This window comes from Panthera onca, chromosome B3, assembly GCF_046562875.1.
Source record: "Panthera onca isolate mPanOnc1 chromosome B3, mPanOnc1 haplotype 2, whole genome shotgun sequence".
NCBI classification, from domain to species: Eukaryota; Metazoa; Chordata; class Mammalia; order Carnivora; family Felidae; genus Panthera; species Panthera onca.
This window is the reverse complement of record NC_138344.1, coordinates 35239969-35257924: the sequence shown is the minus strand read 5'-3', so window position 1 is coordinate 35257924 and position 17956 is coordinate 35239969. Positions and strand designations below refer to the sequence as shown.

Sequence of the window (17956 nt, the reverse complement as noted above, 5' to 3'; positions counted from 1 at the left end):
TTTCAATTCCTCCCCTGTCCTCCCCATCCCAGACCCACCTTCCCCTCCTCTATGGGTGTCTTCTGGAAGGCCTCGCGCTGACACTCTGAACTCACTGCCCCTCCTCCAGCCGTCTGTGCCAACCATGTGGCTATTTGTATTTTAACTTAAAGTTAAACTAAATAAAAAACCCGGTTCCTCAGTTGCACCGGCCACATTTCAATTCCTCAGTAGTCACAGGTGGCTGGTAGCTATCGCATTGGATGGTGCAGATGTAAAGCGTTTCCATCGTGGCAGAAGGTTCTATTGGACAGTGCTGGATGTAGCCTCTCTCAGCCCCCAGATTGGGCTCTCGCGCCTCAGGACCTTTGCTTGTGCTGATGGCTAACAGGGTGCCCGTCTCCCTTTGTCTGCTCGCGGAAAGCCCACTCTGTGGTCCAAGCTCAGCTTCCCCACGAAGCCCAGCCCCCAGCCTACCCTGCTCCTGCATCCGGCTTTCTGCCCTGCTGGGCTCACTGTAGGCCTTCGGCTTGGGGGGCTTGTCTTGTGGACTTATTTTGCATGGTGCACACCTCTTTCTTCTTTCTAGCCACCCCAGTCTCCCTCCGGGTCCACCCATCCCTGTTCTCCCTCTGCTCCACCCACCGGTTTCTCTCTCACAACCTCTGTCAGCTTGCATTTCCCCTCTCTGATTTCCCTCTTCCCCTCTGTCTCCTCTCCCTCTCCCTCCGCTTTCCTAGAGTTGCTAATTGCACCTGCGATTACCTAATTGCCATGGCAATTAGCCAGTTGCCGGGGCTTTTGAAGGTGCAAACGGCAAACTGCAGGCGTAAGGAGGTAATTTTAGGCACAAAACTGCCCAGAGGACTTGGCCTGAGCCCCCGGGGGCCGAGGGGAGACAGGACTGCTGGAGAAAGCAAGGTCTGCAGTGTAGACCTTGGGAAGGTCCCAAGGCGGTGGACTGGGGGGTGGGCGTGGGGCCAGGAGGTGGGAAACATCCCTCTAAGCAATTCACGTAACCGGCAGCACAGAGCAAGGCCAGCCTGGCAGCTTTCACTGTAATAATTTTCATATTATCACTAGTGCTGATGAGGATTAATCATAATACTCAGCAAGGTTGTTCAAGGTGTCGGGAGAGGGCAGTCGCCTGACACCCTTTATAGGCCGGCGCAGGGGGCTGGACCAGGAACCCACCCTGGGAGGCCACTTCTGGGGCACAGGACCCGGCACTGGAGCAGGGGACCCTGGCACTCATTGGCCAGAAGCGCTTTCTGAGCAGCAATGCAGTGTGGCCCGAGGAATAAGTGCTCCTCAATGTCATGGGTGGGGCCCCAGCCCAGTCCCAGTCCCACCCCCTTCCTCCAGGAGACAGCGCGGCGAGGGCAGAAAAAGAAGCAAGAAGTCCATTTCCCGCGGGAGACGTGTGCCTCCCGTGTGACCAAAAGCCAAGTCAGCCACACGCTTTGGGGTCAGGGGGTAGTAAATCTGGATGGCGGGTGTCTGGGACCTTGGGCTTGCGGGAGGTGACAAGGGCTCGTCCTTGCGTGTGTCCTTGTCCAGAAGCCCGCACTGGGGTCCGAACCTTGGGTGTGGCTGGGATGGGGGAGGGGCTCTGGGATACAGGATGCGGGAGCATCCTTCCGGGGGACCAGGGGTGGGAGCACCTGGGGAACGGGCCTGGAGGTTGCGTTGGCAAGGCCAAGGTGCTCTTTAGACCCGATTCGTGTGAGTCTGGGGGCCCTGGGAGTGCCAGTGGGGGGATGGGGGAGAGGGTTGAAGTGCTGGCTGTGGGCTCGCCTCCGGGAGTAACTTTGGTGGAAGAAGTCCCTGAGTGATACCGGAGCCCTGCAACCTGTCAGGAATGGGCCAGATGTCACCTGGCTGACACGTCCTCCCTGCGGCACACTGGCTCCCCGTTGGACAGGACCCCCGCGGGGACAGACCAGTTCCCCTAGAACAGGTTCCTAGTTCACCCACCGCCCGGAAAGTTGAAAAATGTGTGTCGAATGAAGGAAGGGGTGGCTGAATGAATGGACAGGATACCGCCTCTCTGGGCCTCAGTCTCTCCATCTGTGAAGTAGAAGCCTGGGCCCTTCTCCCCATCCTTGCTGTGTCCCAGCCCTTCTCCCCATCCTTGCTCACCGGGTCCCTACGGGGACGCCCTCCCCGCTCCGCATCGTGCCCCAGAATCCCCCAGACCTCCAGGGCACCCCCTGTCCCTTGCACTTCGGCACTCAGTGGCCTACCGCTCCGGGCCCAGAGAATTCTGAAGCCCTTATGTTTTGGTGCCTTGCTCCCCCGCTGTAGGAAAGGGATGTATTTTGGACTTCGTTTTCCTGGTACGCTGTGAAACTCTGCAAATGGGGACAGATTGGCCGGCTTTTACAGTCCCAAACCTCTGAAGCCTCTAGGGAGGGAAGCTGGGGGTCCACGAGGACCCCTCGATCCTACTCTGCGGGGGGATAGGGAGGGTCCGGGGGAGGGCTTAGGGTTGGACCTCCCCGGCCCCGGGCCCTCCGCATGCTTCTCTTCCTGGCCTCAAAGGGACGCCCAAGTAAACACAAGAGCCAGTGTCTGAGGCCATTAGTACAAGTTAATTAATTCACCAGAGGGAAGGAAGGCTATAAATAACTGATGAGAGGGGAGGGGGCGGGTGGGGACAGGTTTATTCACCCGCCAGTTTCACAGAGTCTCTGCTCTGGCCATACAGGTTAATGAGCACAGGCCTCCTTACCAACATAATAGCGACTAAAAATAAAAAAAGAGGAAGGAGTCATTCTCCCTGGTGAATCAGACGCCTCCAATTGTAATTTCCATGCTGATACTGTAATTTTCTTGTTCCTCTTGCTCTCCCTGGGGCTGAGGGAAACGGAACCCCCTCCCCCCCAAAGGAGAGACAAGTCCTATTCTGGTTTGTTCCCTTCAGGAAGGAGAGGCGGGCGGGCGGGGAGCGGGAGGGCACCCGGGTGGCCAGCTAAAAAGAGGAGGCAAAAATGACCTCTGGGGACCAGAGGAAGACACATCTTTTCTGATGTGTCAAATGACCCGGCCACAGTCGCTTTGACTCTGTCTCTTGAGACTTCAGCTTCAAGTCGTGGCTCTGGTCTCCTCCCCCCCCCCCCCCACTGCCCTCCCTTTTTCTGGATGTCAGATGAGGAAACTGAGGCATAGGGAGGGAACGTGATGTGCCAAGAGCCTTCCAGGTGAGCGGTGGCCGGTCCCTGGACGCCCTTGGCCAGTGCCATCTTCTGCTCACCTTTCCCCTTCCTGGCCATGAACCTGCCCTCCTGGACCCTCCGCGCACCCATTCCCCCCTCACCCGGAGTCCGCCCCTGCCCGTCCATGGGACCGGTGAAATGAAAATCCCCTGATTCCCAGCTCTCTTCCTGGCCACCAGAGCAGCATATCCAGGTTGCCAGAAGCTTCTCGTCACAATCATTTGTCTGTGGGAGTCATCGTGGCCCAGCGAGGGAGTCACCTCGCTGGAGACAGGTGCAGGAAGCTTCTCTAGGGAACTCGGCTAGCCTCTACGATGCCTTTGTGGGAACCGGAGAGAGGTGCCTCTGCACACGCAGGGCATTGGGCTTGGCCCGCGGACCCAGGGCTGGTTTCAGGTTCCACTTGTCAGGGTGTCTCTGAGCAGGGCACGCCCTGCACAACCTTCTCCGATGGCCCTGCCTGCCTTTCGTCTTTCTGGAGGCCAACCGACCCCCCCAAAAGCTTTGCAAGAGGGTAGAATTTTCACGAGAACTATGTGAGTTTCCCCCTCTCCTCCTTCTCCCCAGCATATGTTGTGGAAGGAAACAGACCAAAATTAACTGGAGTGCTCTCTGTGGATCGTGGCAACTCTTTCCTGAGGAAGCAGTGGGACATGGGGACCTGGGGCCTGCGTGGCGGAGAAACTGGCTCTGGAGGTAAGAACAGAAGTGGCTACAGCCAGAAGGCACAGCGCACAGCAGTGGGCTTGGTCCCACCGGGCCGGCGTCTCGTCTCTTCTGTGGGAGGAGAGGGGCCTGGGTCTGGACCACAGGAGAGGCAGGGAGGCTGCAGGAGGCGTGCTCTGCCTGCCTGCCTGCCTCCTGGGGTGATGACAGCCACCCGGGGACGACACCCGTGTGGGAGCCCGGTCCCCTACCCCGTCACCTCGTGACATTTTGCATGGCGGATGCCAAGCACAGATTAAAACCCAGTTTGTCTCCCTGGGAGCACAACGGCTCCACCCCCCCCCAGCCCCCCACCCCGTTCCTCCTCCCCCTGCACCACAGCATGTGCACCACCCTGCAGACGGCTGGCGTCCACACCCCTTCCTCCTTCCCTTCTGCCCTCCCTGCCTCCTCCCTGTCGCCACCACCTTGGTTCCCCTGCCCCTTCCAGACCTCCACCCCCTCAGACACCTGCTCAACCCCCGAGCCCCTTATCTGCTGTGCTCCCCACCTCTCTCCCTCCCTCCTGGCTCCTGGCCACCAGCATTTCAATGAGCTATGCCTTTTCTGCCTTGAAAACATCCCTTTCTTGACCTGCTGGCCCCGTCCAGCTATTGCCCCATCGCTGGCCTCTCCTCCGCAGCCAAGCCTCTTAACTGGGGTGTCTGTCTTAAGTACTTCCCACTTCCTCCCCACCCACCTCCCTCAGTCTGGCTCTGGGCCCCCAGGCCCCTGAGGCTGGCCCCGCTCGGCCACCTCTGACCTCCTGGTTGCTAAATCTAATGGACACTTTTAACTTCATATCCCACGTGGTCTGTGGAGGGGGCCCGGCATCGCCAACCACTTCCTCTTCCTGACACACTTTCTGGCCTTGGCTGCTAGACAACGCAGTCTCCCGGCCTCCCCCGGCCACTGGCAGCCCCCTGTGATCACACACACAGCGTCCCCTCCCTCCCCCTCGGCCTGTTGCTCAGACGTCCACTCTCCCTGGCGGCCCCCCTCGCCTACACCGGCGTCTTCCCGTGCCTTCCCTGAGCTGACGGCTTCCCCACGTCGTGATCGCCAGCCCAGACCTCCCTCCTGCCCCTCAGGTCGGCATTGCACTGCCCCCCACCCCGCAGCAGTCAGCAGGCACCTCGGAAGGGTCCAAAGTGGAGCCCGTCATCCTTCTGTCCAAACCAGGCTGGGCCAGTCACAAACACCAGAAATCAGCCTGGAGGCTGCCCCCACCCCCCAACTTTACGCCCAGAGCAGCCAGTCACCTCGGACCGTTTCCTTGCCCAGTCGGCTCTCCCACCCCTGCCCTCCTTTGGTGATGGCCCGGCCGCCTCACGGGGGTCTCTCGCCCTCCACATTCGCTCCCCATAGCTGGAGCCAGCTTTTAAAAAGCCTACTTGATTCTAACACTCTCCTGCTCGACAGCTTTCAATAGGTCCCTGTCATCCTCAGGAGTAAGTTCAGAGTCACTAACAGGCGTGCCTGTCCGCCGTCCTGAAGCACAGAGACGCTGCCCGCCCTTGGGGGCCACTCGCTCCCCATGACATCCCACCTATCCTTTCTCCCGGGGCAGCCGGGACACTCTCCCCGTCTCTCAGCTGCTGGGTGCTCCATCCACCTTCAGCTCCCAGCTCAGTGGCCATTGCCCCGGGGAGTCCTCCCGGAGCACCCTCCCTGCCTCACTCTGCCCCTCCGGGAGTAAGCATCCCCCCTCGAACAGGCCGCGGCCCCCAGTCACTTCACTCCTGTCTGCGTGTTATCGAGTGGGGCCCGTCGTCTGGAATCATAATCATCATGGGTGTTCTCATCTACAGACTGGTCGCGGACGCGAAGGCTTCTTCAGAAAGCTGTCAGAAGGATTCAGTGAGAGCTCCTCGCCGCCCCCCCCACCTCCTGCCCCGTCAGCAGACATCAGAATTGCTGTTCGTCATGGCAGATAGTCCCACTAAGAGGACAGACAAACTGAGGGTCTGAGAGCGTCCGGACAGCCTGTCCATGGGAGAAGGTATAGTTCTTCCCCTCAGAGCACTCCTTGGGCCGTCTCAAGCGTAGCAGACCACAGGCACCCGCCGTGATCCCAGCTCAGGTAGTTGAGACCCAAACAAACGCCCCGAGGGGCCAGGGGACCTTCCTTCTTTGGCATTTCTCCCTCTCCGCCCCAGGCCTGTATGAACCAGAGATGACTGAACAGTCCCCTGCAAATATGTACAAAGGAGATGGGCTGGGGCGGGGGGTGCGGGGGGGGGGGGGCTCGGAGACCCGCCACCCTCCTCAATCGATACCCCTCCCCTGCCCTCGAGAGATCAATACAGCTAATGCAGCAATGTCGGCCTGTGCAGAATCACTTGTGGACCCGCTGTGTATTTTCCTCCCGATTTCCCTCGGCGCCTCTGGCCCTCTCCACTACTCCCCCCTACCCCCCACCTCCCCACCCCAAGTGGCAGCCTGCCTGGCTGTTGGCCTCCCGGGAGCCCTGACCCTGCAGGGCGAGAGGGAGGAGGGCGGGCTGGGGCCTGTCACCCTTCAGCTGGCTGATGCAGAGGTCTTAATGAATATGAATCGTCTCCTCTTCCACGGAGCCATCAGATTCCTTCACACCTCGCCGAGCCCAGAAAGGTTACTCAGAATTAAATGTAAATCACATATTTACTGGTATGAATCAGACCACAGTGTCACTTTCTCACAACAGAGAGTTTAATCACACGGCAGCCTCCGGGGTTCCTGCTCTCCTGTGGCTGCACCTGGGACATCAGCCCTCCAATGTGGGGGTGCAGGTGGGGTGTCCCGGGGCCTGGGAAGAGCCAGAGGGGCCCAGCGGGAGACCTGACGTCAGCGTGCCAAGCCCTTCGGTGCCCAGGTCACGGCTGCCCTTTAATATCACGTCAGTCGCCGTCACGACGGGCTAGACAGTGTCTTACATGCTGTGGCTACTTAATAAAGGTTGAATAACTGCAGGGACGTCGCTGCTCAAAGGCCGCTGGCCTCCCCGCCCGGCCTCCTGAGTGTTCCAGGAGGCAGGCCGAGAAAGAAGAGAGGCACATGAACGCGTTTCAGTGATGCTGCCCTGTGTTGAGGGCGAGACCCTGCTCAGAGCCTGGCTTTGCCATTTGTTCCATCACAGGACCGAGGGCAATTCACTTGAACCGCAGATTCTTGGTCTATAACGTGCAGATAGGGAACGGGTCCTGCCGCTCCGCTGACATGTTGCCTATGAAAGCACCTGCCGGCAGTCAAGTGCTCCGCAGACGGAAGGAGCAGTGACCCCAGGCGCCGTGCAAGGGCCACCCGAGGACGAGGCGTAGAGGGACCCGGGTCTCAGCCCCTGCTCCTACCACCCCCCTCCCCCAACAGCTGTGTGTCCTTTCGTACAGTCTTCAGCCCCTCTGAGCTTCAGGTTGGCGCTAGTGAGATGGAAATAGGACTTTGCTGGTGGATGAAGGGGCCAGCGAAGGCAGTAAGACAGACCTCTATGCCAACCGCACGGTCCCGAGCACAGCTAGGGAGCCCCATGTGGGACGCTCCCCTCAGCCACGCCAAGACGCCGGGGAAATCCGCCTTCCCTGGGATGTCGCAGTTGCCTCCCTTCCCAAGCCTGCTCACTCGAGGGCCAGCGTCCAGGCTAACAGCTGTGCATTTGGAGAGCTCTTCACAGTTTGCAAAAGCAGCGCGCCGGGCGGGAGCTTGCGGTATACGCGGGATGGCAGTGTGCATACTGGGGGGCTCCTTGGGGGTGCCAGCTTTTCCCGAGGACGCTTGCCGGAAGAGATGACTCTTTGGCCCACTCCTGTGCCAGAGCGCCTTCCCCGGAGCAAAATGGCCAGATTGGGCTTTCTTGACTGGAGAATTTCCTAACCGGATAACTATTTCCCGGAAAACTGAGAAACTGAGCCTACATTGTCTGCACAGGAAGCCAGGCTAGAGTGTGTGTGTGTGTGTGTGTGTGTGTGTGCGTTTAACCCAAGAAACAGATGTCATTCCTTCATGTATCAGGAAGACCTCTTTTCACCAACTTTGAAGGACAAAGCTCTCTCGGGCTTAAAGTCAAGGAAACTTCTTTTTATAGCCAGTCCCAGTCTTGGAAAACTCTGCCTTTGTGTATGGACTCAAGTCAGGGAAATATTCACTGGATTTAGAACTTATCTGTTACCCCTCAGCTGGACGTGAATAAGAAGTGAAGTCACAATTTTAGGGGAAAGAAAATCTGTTCCAGTGAGCAATTTCAGTTACCTATCGAGTAACAAATCACCCCAAAACTTAGTGGGGTAAAATAAAGCCTGATTTATTAAGCTCATAGCTTCTGGAAGTCAGGAGTTTGGAAAGAACACAGTGGGGATGGCTTCTGTCTGTTCTGACATGTCAGGGGCCTCAGCAGGGAAGGTCTGAATGCATTGGGGGTAGCCTGAACTGCTGGGGGATGGAATCTTCCGGAGGATTCTTCACTCACCTGTCTGGTACCTGGGCCGGATATCTCAAAGTCTGGGCTCAGCCCGGCTGATCAGCAGAGCACCCCCATGTGGGCCCTCCAGGTGGATAGGGCTTCTTGAAGCATGGATGCTGGGTTCTGAGAGGGAGAGCATCTTAAGGTCAAGTGTTCCAAGAGACAAAGCAAAAGCTTCAAGCATTGTGTTGGTTCTAAGGGAGTTATGAAGCCCAGCCCAGACTCCAGAAACATGAATTAGAGCCCAGTTCTTTCCAGAAACATGAATTCGAGTCCATTTCTTGATAAGGAAGTGGAAAGTGGCAAGGTCAAAGTTGCATTGCCAAAGAGCACGGGGGACAGGAGTTACTATTGCCGCCATTTTGAAAAATACATTCTGCTACAAAATCTATTGTTCCTTCAGATCAAGCCACTGAGAAACCAATCAACCAATCAAGCGATGGCCAAATACGTACTGACTACTTCCCACGTGCATTGGTCCAAGCTTCCAACTTCACGGAGCCAGCTGACGTGGCAGGCAGAGAACTTGAACTCCACCCCTCAGAGTCTCAGATTCCACATTCGTAACATGGGATCCATGTTTTGATGGCGAGGAGCGGACCCTCGATCCAGGAAGTCTCCAGCAGAGAAACGCTTGTTGTCAGGTCGCGCAAGGGTCACGTGGAAATCTAAGGAGCGAACTCTGAATTCATTTCCAGGAATCACGAGACCCCACTGGGAAGCCGTTGGTAACAGAAACTACTCTCACTTTTTGTTTCCTGGGACCACATGAAGAAATTCACTTCTGGGCACTTCTGGCTTCCCTCTCTGCTGTCCGGCTTCCTCTGCTCGTTCAGAGCTTCCTCAGTCCTTCTTCACAGCTTGTGGCTTCTTCATGACCCATAAAGGCCACCATGACTCAAATTCTGCCTCTTGACCTTTCAGCAGTAAGTTTTCTGCATTCAGAGTCCCAGGCCCCAGGCCTGATTGATCCAGCCCATCTTTAAGAAGTGTTTATTGAGCATTTGCTAGGCACCAGACACAGTGCTTGGAACTAGGGAGAGGGCCAGAAACAGGCTAGGCCTGGTGCTTGCTCCCCTCCTTCATTTCTGTGATTAGATATCAAGGCTTACGACATGGAGTCTGCGAGAGCCCAAGTCCCTTCAAAACTGGCCGGTGACACGAGGCATAAACCCACCAAAGTTTCGTAAAATAACCTACAAGCAAATGAAAGGGCACGAAAATGACACTTTCTGCTGATCGGATTGGCAAGAATTAAAACGCACTCAGAGAGGTGGTATGGAAAGATGGGCACCCTTCTATATCATCCGCGGGGATGTGAATCGGTACAGACTTCAAGTGGAGCCATCTGAAAGTATCCTTAAAAATGACAAGGGCACGCCTCCCGGGAAGCTGTACTTTCATGTGTAGTGGGTTATTCATTGCGATCCTCTCTGTGATTACAAAGTATTGGAAACAACGAAACGTCCACCCCTAGGACGATGCTTACATGGTTTGGCATATCCATGAAATGACCTCCCAGGAAGTTGTGAACTATGACAAGGAAGCTCTTTGTGTGTTGCTGTCCGAAATGGCTGGATTATGCTGTTGTTTTTTTTTTAAATTTTTATTTATTTATTTTGCGAAGGTGGGGAAGGGAGAGAGGGAGAGAGAGAGAATCCCAAGCAGGCTCTGCACCAGCAGCGCAGAGCCCGATGAGGGGCTCGAACCCACAAACCGTGAGATCATGATCTGAGCTGAAACCAAGAGGTGGGTGCTTACCTGACTGAGCCACCCGGGTGCCCCTGGGATTACACTACTGAGTTACAGTAAGGGACAGAGCTATAAACTACCAATCGTTTTAGATAATGGTGGGAGGTTGGAAGATACACACACACACACACACACACACACATGCATGCACGCACACACGCATGTATATATCTCTAGAGTAATTCACAAGCAAGTAAACACAGTTGGTCTCTGCTAGAAAGAAAATCAGGGGGAGGGGGGAGGTTGTTGACTACATGCCTTTTTTACATTTTAATTTTGGAACTATTTGAATGCCTTGTTTATTCAAACAATTAATTAAAACATTAATAAAAATCAAAGCTACTACCCTCTTAGATCTCGTAAGTTGCACATGACTAAAGCAAGCTGGCTTTCTGAGATCGAGACAGGGCTCCGGAGCACGTCCAGGCTGTGGTTGGAACCGCCCACCGCTGGACCCATCTGACCCAGAAGGACCTCTGCTAGACATCCCCACAGCAGACAAGGCTGTGGAAGTGCGCGGCAAGCACTCACTGAAAAGTTGCAGGATGTACCCTCAAGGTTCCAGGGAAAGGCCATCAATCTCATGGCGGGGAACTCTTGCTCTGGACACCTCCCGGAATTGGCATGGGACACTGAGTCACTGGGGGACCAGACCCGCCCATCACGAGCCGTGTGTTATCACATGCGCCAAGTCCTCAGGTTGGGTAGTTTACTGATGAGGAAGATAGAACGTTCAGGATCGAGTCCAATCACGTCCAGGAGGACGAGTAAATTACACAAACGGGTGATCCAGACTGTTGCACTCATTCCTCTCGACGCACTTCAAGGGGCAGGGATCCTCCGTGATCACTCAGGAGCCGACTCAGGCCTGGTTCATAGATCGGTCAACGTGAAGCCTCGTCGTCTGTCGAAAACAGACTGTGCTGGGCGACGGTCCCAATCCACGTGGCTTGAGGGGACAGCGGTGGAAGGACATTCTCCCGGTGGACAGAGCCGCGAGGAAAGGTGACCTGGAGAAAGCATGTACACAGAGGCAGTGGGAAACGGCTTGTTGGGTGGTCAAGGGCTTGGAAGGAAGAAAATGGGAAGATCTGGAAGGAATAAGAGACTAAAGGAAGGGCACAGTATACGCATGGACTTAAGAACAGGCACGCAGCGGGCAGGTCTTGGGGGCTCATGTCAACGCCCACTGCTGGGGAGGCATTTACCAATCAGGAGGGCAGGACAACTCATCCTGCGGGTGTCCATTAGCCTCTGTCCCCACCTCATCAGCCATGGTGGCCAGGAAGGGAGCCATGGATCGCCCCAGCAGCAAGGAACCCCTCTCACCAAGGCTCATCTCATTACTGCTGCTATAAAGTGCCCGGTCTGCCAAAAGCAACTGTCGTCTCTGAACCCCCAACGTACAACCCTCCCTGCAGAAGACGACCCCACCACTTCTTGGGGTCGCACTAGAGGGATCTAGGGATCGCAGTAGAGCCTTCCTCCTATCCCTGAGAGAAAAGCGATCTGCTCTTACCGCATGGGGGGTTTTCCTTCCTACGCTCAATACGAAGGCATCACTGGATAGAACACCTTACCTACCTACACAGTTTCCCACATGCCAGTGGCTCCCATCAAGTGGCCCATCATATGGCTGGGGTGAAAGAGGTATGACAGTGAGCGCAGGGCCATGGGATCCCCCGGTCTATTGCGTCCCCATCGCCCAGAAGCAGGACCTGTTACAAGGGTGAAAGGGCCTGTTAAAGGTGGCACTGAGGTGCCAGCTAGCGGACAATCCCCTGTGAGGTTGGACTATTGTCCTTTAGAATGTGGTCTAAGGGCCTAGCCCCAAAAGCAATAAATGGCCCTTGGCGACAAGGGCTCGTCTGCCATCACCGTCACCCCCGGGGGTCCTCAGGCAGAATTTACGCCCCCCTGTCCCCACAAAACTTAGGATCTGTGAGGTGAGGGGCTGTGGTCCCCAGGCAGCTGACACCTCCATCGTGGGGCTCACAGTCCTTGCAGGTGGCACCGTGATCCCGGTGGACTTAAAGCTGTGGCACCCCCAGCCCCACCCCCATCTCTTTAGGTTGATCATATCAGTAGACTAGCAAGCAAGGACAGCAATCACCGTCCCGGCGGGGGGCAACTCACCCCAATTAGGTGCTGCCGCCATTGAAGGCAGGACCCCTCTGGGGGGATCTTGGTGGCCCTTTGCCTGATGAAAAGGATCTGTGAATGAGCAGTGGCAGCCACAAAGCAACTCAATAAAGACGTGGCAAACTAAGGGCGCCGATCCCTTAGGGCATGGTGGTCCGGATCGCCCCACCCGGTAAGGAACTCAGATCGGCCAAGCTGCTGCTTGAGGACGAGGGGACGCGGAGGCAGAGTCGTGGGGCTTCGAAGCGTTGGGTCACCCCACTGGGGCCTCGGGACCAGCCATCACTGCTTTCCTTAAGCCTTTTTTCACCAACCCTTTTGCCTTCAGTTTCCCCAGAGGTCGGAAGGAGACTCTGCGACCCATCGCGGCCTCCCGCCGGAGCACAGCTGAGAACCTTCTGTTTTCAGAAGAAGCTGGGGCCCCAGATGTTGCTAGGGGGGCAGGACCGAGGGGCGGGGCAGAGCAGATCTGGCGGTACAGGGGGTGGACGCAGAGGCGAACGCTTTTCTCACATGCCACTTGGGATCCACCTGACCTCGCCGGTCTCCGGGGTTTGGGACACTTGCTCCTGCCTCATTCCTCCGCGGTGGCCACGCTGTGTGACTCTGATAAGCGAAGGCGGGCATGAGCCCGAAGCACTGTCGGTCATGTCTCGGCCCCACGCACGCACGCCCCATTCTTGCTGCAGGGGCTCTTCTGTCGAGGCCTGAAATAGAAGACCCATGCGGCACCCATACCTGTGCTTGAGGAAGCGGGAGGAACAAACAGACCACGGGGACCCCTTTGAGCCATGGCTGCGGGAGCCTCCGGTGCGTTCTTCGTCCTTCCTCTTCCTGGGCAATCCTATGGCGCGGCCACCATCCGGCCTTCTGAGAGCCGTGTTCGTGAGATCGACGCATCAGCCACGTTTGACAGCATGGGCGGCCAACATTCTCTCTCTCGTTCTCTCTCTCTCCAGCTTTGCTTATCATTTCCCTCACTCTGGCGTCTCTGGAGCCGTACTCCTTAAAACAGCGGTAGCACGCAAGCCTTTGCCCCGGGCTTTGCTTTCTAGGGAGCTCAGGCTAAGGCAAGAGGTGGGGCCCTTTTATTCCGCGCCCCCAAACCGAGTGGTCGGGACCACGATCGCTTCTCGTTTCCCGGTTAGGAAAGTTCAGCCATTGGACCAGCGCCATATAACGAGGAAACTGCAGACACAGGACCCAAATCTGACTCTGACTTCAAGCCTCGGCTCATGCCAGGGCACTGAGGCTGTACCTCTCAATGAGGCTCCCGTGACGGGCAGGACTGGGGAAAAGCATGTGAAGAGAAGGATGGGCCGAAGGGGACCCAAAGTTGTCCAGGGCCGCGAGGCAGGGCAAGGAGAGCTTTGGTACGGCCAACCCACGTCTCCTGGCCAAGAGCAGCAAAATCAAGGCCTGGAGATGGACCCTGGGTGCAAAGCCTGAGGGTGTCCCTGAATCAGAGCCTGGTGACGTTTGGGGGGAAGCGACTGGTCCGAGTCTGACAGCGAAGGGGATGTCTCGAGAGCTGTCTCCTTTATTCCTTGTCTCCTGGGGTCCCAGGAGACCCGTAGAGTGAGGGCAGAAGAGACCTGGGACCTGTCCCCACCAGGGTTTCCCATATCATGCTCCCGGGAACCTGTGTGCTCCAAAGGGACTAACGTATATGCCCTGAAAAGATAATCCCTTAGAAAGCCACCAGGTGCTGGGTTAGAATAGGAAACGCACATAGCATATACACGTTGACAAACACAGAAGGAAACAAAAGCAACAATTTGATTAACTTGCATTAGGCATGGCCCAAGCTCAGTAGACCCTGTAACCTTTCAAAAAAAAAAAAACTTTGTCGGCTCTGAATGACAAATATTTACGTCTTGTGGCATGCTCTGTTTTACAGAGCGGTTTCTAGACTAGTGTTTGGAAAAACACTGAGATAACTCAATCCCCCCCCACCGCCGTCGGATCGTGGAGGGACACTGCAGACCAGAGGTGACTCAGCTTGTCCAGACACACAGCAGGCTTTATCAGATACCCTGAGTCCCTGGCCCAGGCTCTCGCTCTGACCTGGAAGAAATTTCTGCTGCGTGATTGTTGCCAAGCTATTAATGAAAATGACACCTAAATTAGCTTCAGAAAATGAGGTTTTAGCATTGGAAAGTTTTTGACTGTTGAAATTGGGAATGCAAATGAGTATATGTGCTAGAAATCAATTAGCAAGTGAGAAAGGAGCCCTACCAAGTCTGGTCATCGCAACCCACTTGGGGCCTCAGTTTCCCCTTTGGTGACGGGGGAGGGGGGGTGGGACCAGGCTAGCATACTGCTGAGGTTCCTCCCAGGGGGGATGAGATTCTGTGATTTCAGAGCTAAGGGTCAAAGAGCAGAGAGGTCTGGGGACCGGGGATGGGGGACCCCTCAAAGGGGAAAGAGGCCAGCTGGCCTAGCGAACGGCCCCTGGCAGGCTTCTCAGCTGTTCGCCTCCCCCCAACCCCGAGGAAGGCCCTTGTCCTCATATGCAAAGCGCGCATCTCACATTAGCTTGCAAGGCAGCACTGATTAGTAATTAAACAGCTTAAAAAAAAAATAAAGCCATTAAAGCGAATGCCATCAAGATCAGAACTTCAGACGCTGGCTCGTAATTAGGAGCGTACCTCGAGACCCACAGGAGAGGACATTTACATTTTAACACACACGCTGCACAAGCATTAATATCTCCCCCCTCGCCGCCCCTGTTCCCACCATCGGGGAGCTTGCTGCTGAATTCATTGGCTTTCCAGTTTTACCCTGATCCTGGGAAAAGCGGACCATCTTGCAGGAAGGAAGCAGAGAGAAGTGACAAGGGGTTTTGCATCAGGCTGTAGCCCCACGGTGCCTGGCCGCATTACTTTGGGCAAGTTTCCTAATCGTCTCAGCAAACCTTCTTTTGCTCATCTTTAATTTTTTTTTTTAATATGTATTTATTTTTGAGAGAGACGGAGCGTGAGTGGGGGGGGGTGGTGGGCAGAGAGAGAGAGAGAGAGAGAGAGAGAGACAGAATGAGAGAGAGAGGGAGACAAAGAATCGGAAACAGACTCCAGGCTCTGGGCTGGCAGGACAGAGCCCGACGCGGGGCTCGAACCCGGGAATGGCGAGATCATGACCTAGGTCCGAGTCAGACGCTTAACCGATCGAGCCATCCGGGCGCCCCTGCTCATCTTTAAAATGGGGCTAACGATGCCCACCTTACAGTGTTATGCTAAGGATTAAATGAGTCAACGCATTTCTGAATGTAACACATAGTCAGTCGACACCTGATATCTGCTGTCTGGCACTCAGCCCTCTGCTGAGCGCTGTTGGGGACCAGAGGGGCAGATGTGGGGCTCTGGAGAAGACTCATTCTCCTTGGAAAGTGAGATGGTCACTTTCCACCCATGATCCCATTTAGTCCTTGGCAACCATCTCCATACCCATTCGACAGATGAGGACATCAATAGGCTGAGAGAATCCAACCAGCTTGTTGAGCAGAGCCAGGAGGTGGAGGGGCCAATCGGTGAGACCCCACAGCCCTAGTGTGGGGATAGCCCTGACTGCAGAACTGGGGGGGTCCCGAGGCTCTCCCTTCACCTGTGAAGGCAGCCTCTTAGGAGAGAGAGCCAGCCAGTAGCCTGGGGAAATGGACAGGCCTGCATTCTAGGGCTTCTGGGATATGGTTCATCGCTGTGTGACCTTGGGCCAGTCTCTTTGCCTCTCTGGGCCTCCACTCCGATTCTGTAAAATGAGGGCTTAGGAGAAGTCAAACTCAACCGCCCCTCCCAGCCTTCACTCTGATGCTGTGCGAGCCTTTGCACGCTCTAGAATTTCTCGAAAAGAAACTACCTGCCCTTGGTACCTGGGCTCGCCGTGACTTTCAACTCTCATTATTTCTCTCAGAGACTTAACTCTCCAAGGGTTAAGAAACAAAAGTTTGGGGGCCTTTAAAAAAAAAACACACACACACACATCAAATATCAGGACCAGACAGGCCATTTTCAGACAGTCCCTGGGGCCTAGTCAGCTATTAAAGATGGAAATTATATATTCATAACACAGGATATTGCTGCTTGCTTATTTATAACTTGCTCCATTTCAAGAATATTTATTCTAGACGAGGAGGCTTGATAATTTTCATCCAATCTACTCCTCATAGCTTAGGGCGAAAGAAGGGAACAAGTCAACTGAAGGAGCAGCTTTCTATTATCAGCAGGTAAGAAAGGCACTCGGCTTCCCTTCCTACAGGAACACACCCAGCTTGGGGCTGATAGCCAGCCCTCAGTCCGCACCAGCCTCCCCGGGGTACCCCAGCCGGGCCCACACCATTCCTGGGCAGGTTGGTTTCAACCAAGGCAGAACTTAACACGGGAGCAGCATGGGCTCGGCCCCCTCCTTTGACCTGAGAAGAGGCCGAGGCCCGGAAAAAGGGTATGTGCTTGCTCAAGGTCAGGGGGACGGGACGCGGGCACACACGTGCACACGCGCAGCCGGGCTGTGATGCCGGGCCCCTGAGTCTCGGGCCAGCACTGTCACAAGGAGGGAAAGGGAGCTACTGAGGGCCTACTCTGTGCCAGCCTCTGGGCTAGGGGCTAAATCAAGCCGACGAGATTTTATTAAGCGCTAGCTGTATGCCTTGCCCTGTGCCGGGCATTGCTGGAAGATCAGGAGGAGGAGACAGATGTTTGAAGAAAGATTCCCTTTAAAAAAAAAAAAAAAATTAATGTTTATTTATTTCTGAGACAGAGAGAGACACAGCATGAGCGGGGGAGGGGCAGAGAGAGAGGGAGACACAGAATCGGAAACAGGCTCCAGGCTCCGAGCTGTCAGCACAGAGCCCAAGGCGGGGCTCGAACTCACAAACCGTGAGATCATGACAGGAGCCGAAGTCGGTCGCTCAATCGACTGGGCCACCCAGGCGCCCCTGAAGAAAGATTCCCTTTAAAAAGGTGAGAGCCAAACCCCATGGCATCAGCAGCTGGTCCTGCCAGTCCCCGCCCCCGCCTCTCCCCAGCTGGCTGGGTCATCGGTGTTATTCCCACCGGGCCAAAGAGGACAAGGAGGGACTGGTCCAAGGTCATGACGTTGGCGAGGAAAAGGCAGAGCCTGGACTTGAACCCGGAGCAGACTCAGAGCTCTGCTCTTTCTACTACCCCCAAGCTACAGTGGTCAGACCGAAACCGAGACGTCCCCTGTCCCCTTTCCCACGGGCGGTCTGGCCCTGAGCGCTGCCACGCCCCGCAGGCCCCGGGGGGGAGGGCCCTGTTCCACGGAGGAAAAAACCAGACTCCAGGAGCCGCCGCGTGATCGCTGGAAAAAGGCCGCGCGTCAAGCTGCCTCCGAGCGCGACCCAAATGCAGTCTCTGGCTACCATACGGGCGCGCGCGCACGCGCACGCACACGCGCATATGCGTACACACACGTGCACGCACACATGCAGGTGCACATACGCGTACACACGTGCCGGGGGTGGCTGGCGTTCTTTTCATCCTCTGTTATGCATTTCCCCGCCCGCTCACTCAGCGCGGCTGCAAAACCTATTGGGGGTGAGAATCATCGAGACCGAGGAAGTGTGTGTTTGCGCTGTGTCATTTATTCATTCTGTAAATATTTATTGAGCCCTTATTACATGGCTGGCCCGGGGCAGACAAGAGGATGCCAGGTAAGAGTGGCGAGTGCCAGCAACACGGGCCTGCCCTCCCGAGGGACGTGGTCTGTG

At 55.9% G+C, this 17956-nt stretch overlaps 1 long non-coding RNA gene across 1 annotated transcript; it reads left to right on the top strand.

The window, feature by feature from the left end:
• Positions 1 to 1153: 1153 nt before the first annotated feature.
• Positions 1154 to 6137, top strand: LOC132668930 (uncharacterized). Its single transcript, XR_009605863.3, has 3 exons — positions 1154 to 1428; positions 3765 to 3893; positions 5714 to 6137. It is a non-coding gene; the product is annotated as an uncharacterized LOC132668930 (long non-coding RNA).
• Positions 6138 to 17956: the final 11819 nt, after the last annotated feature.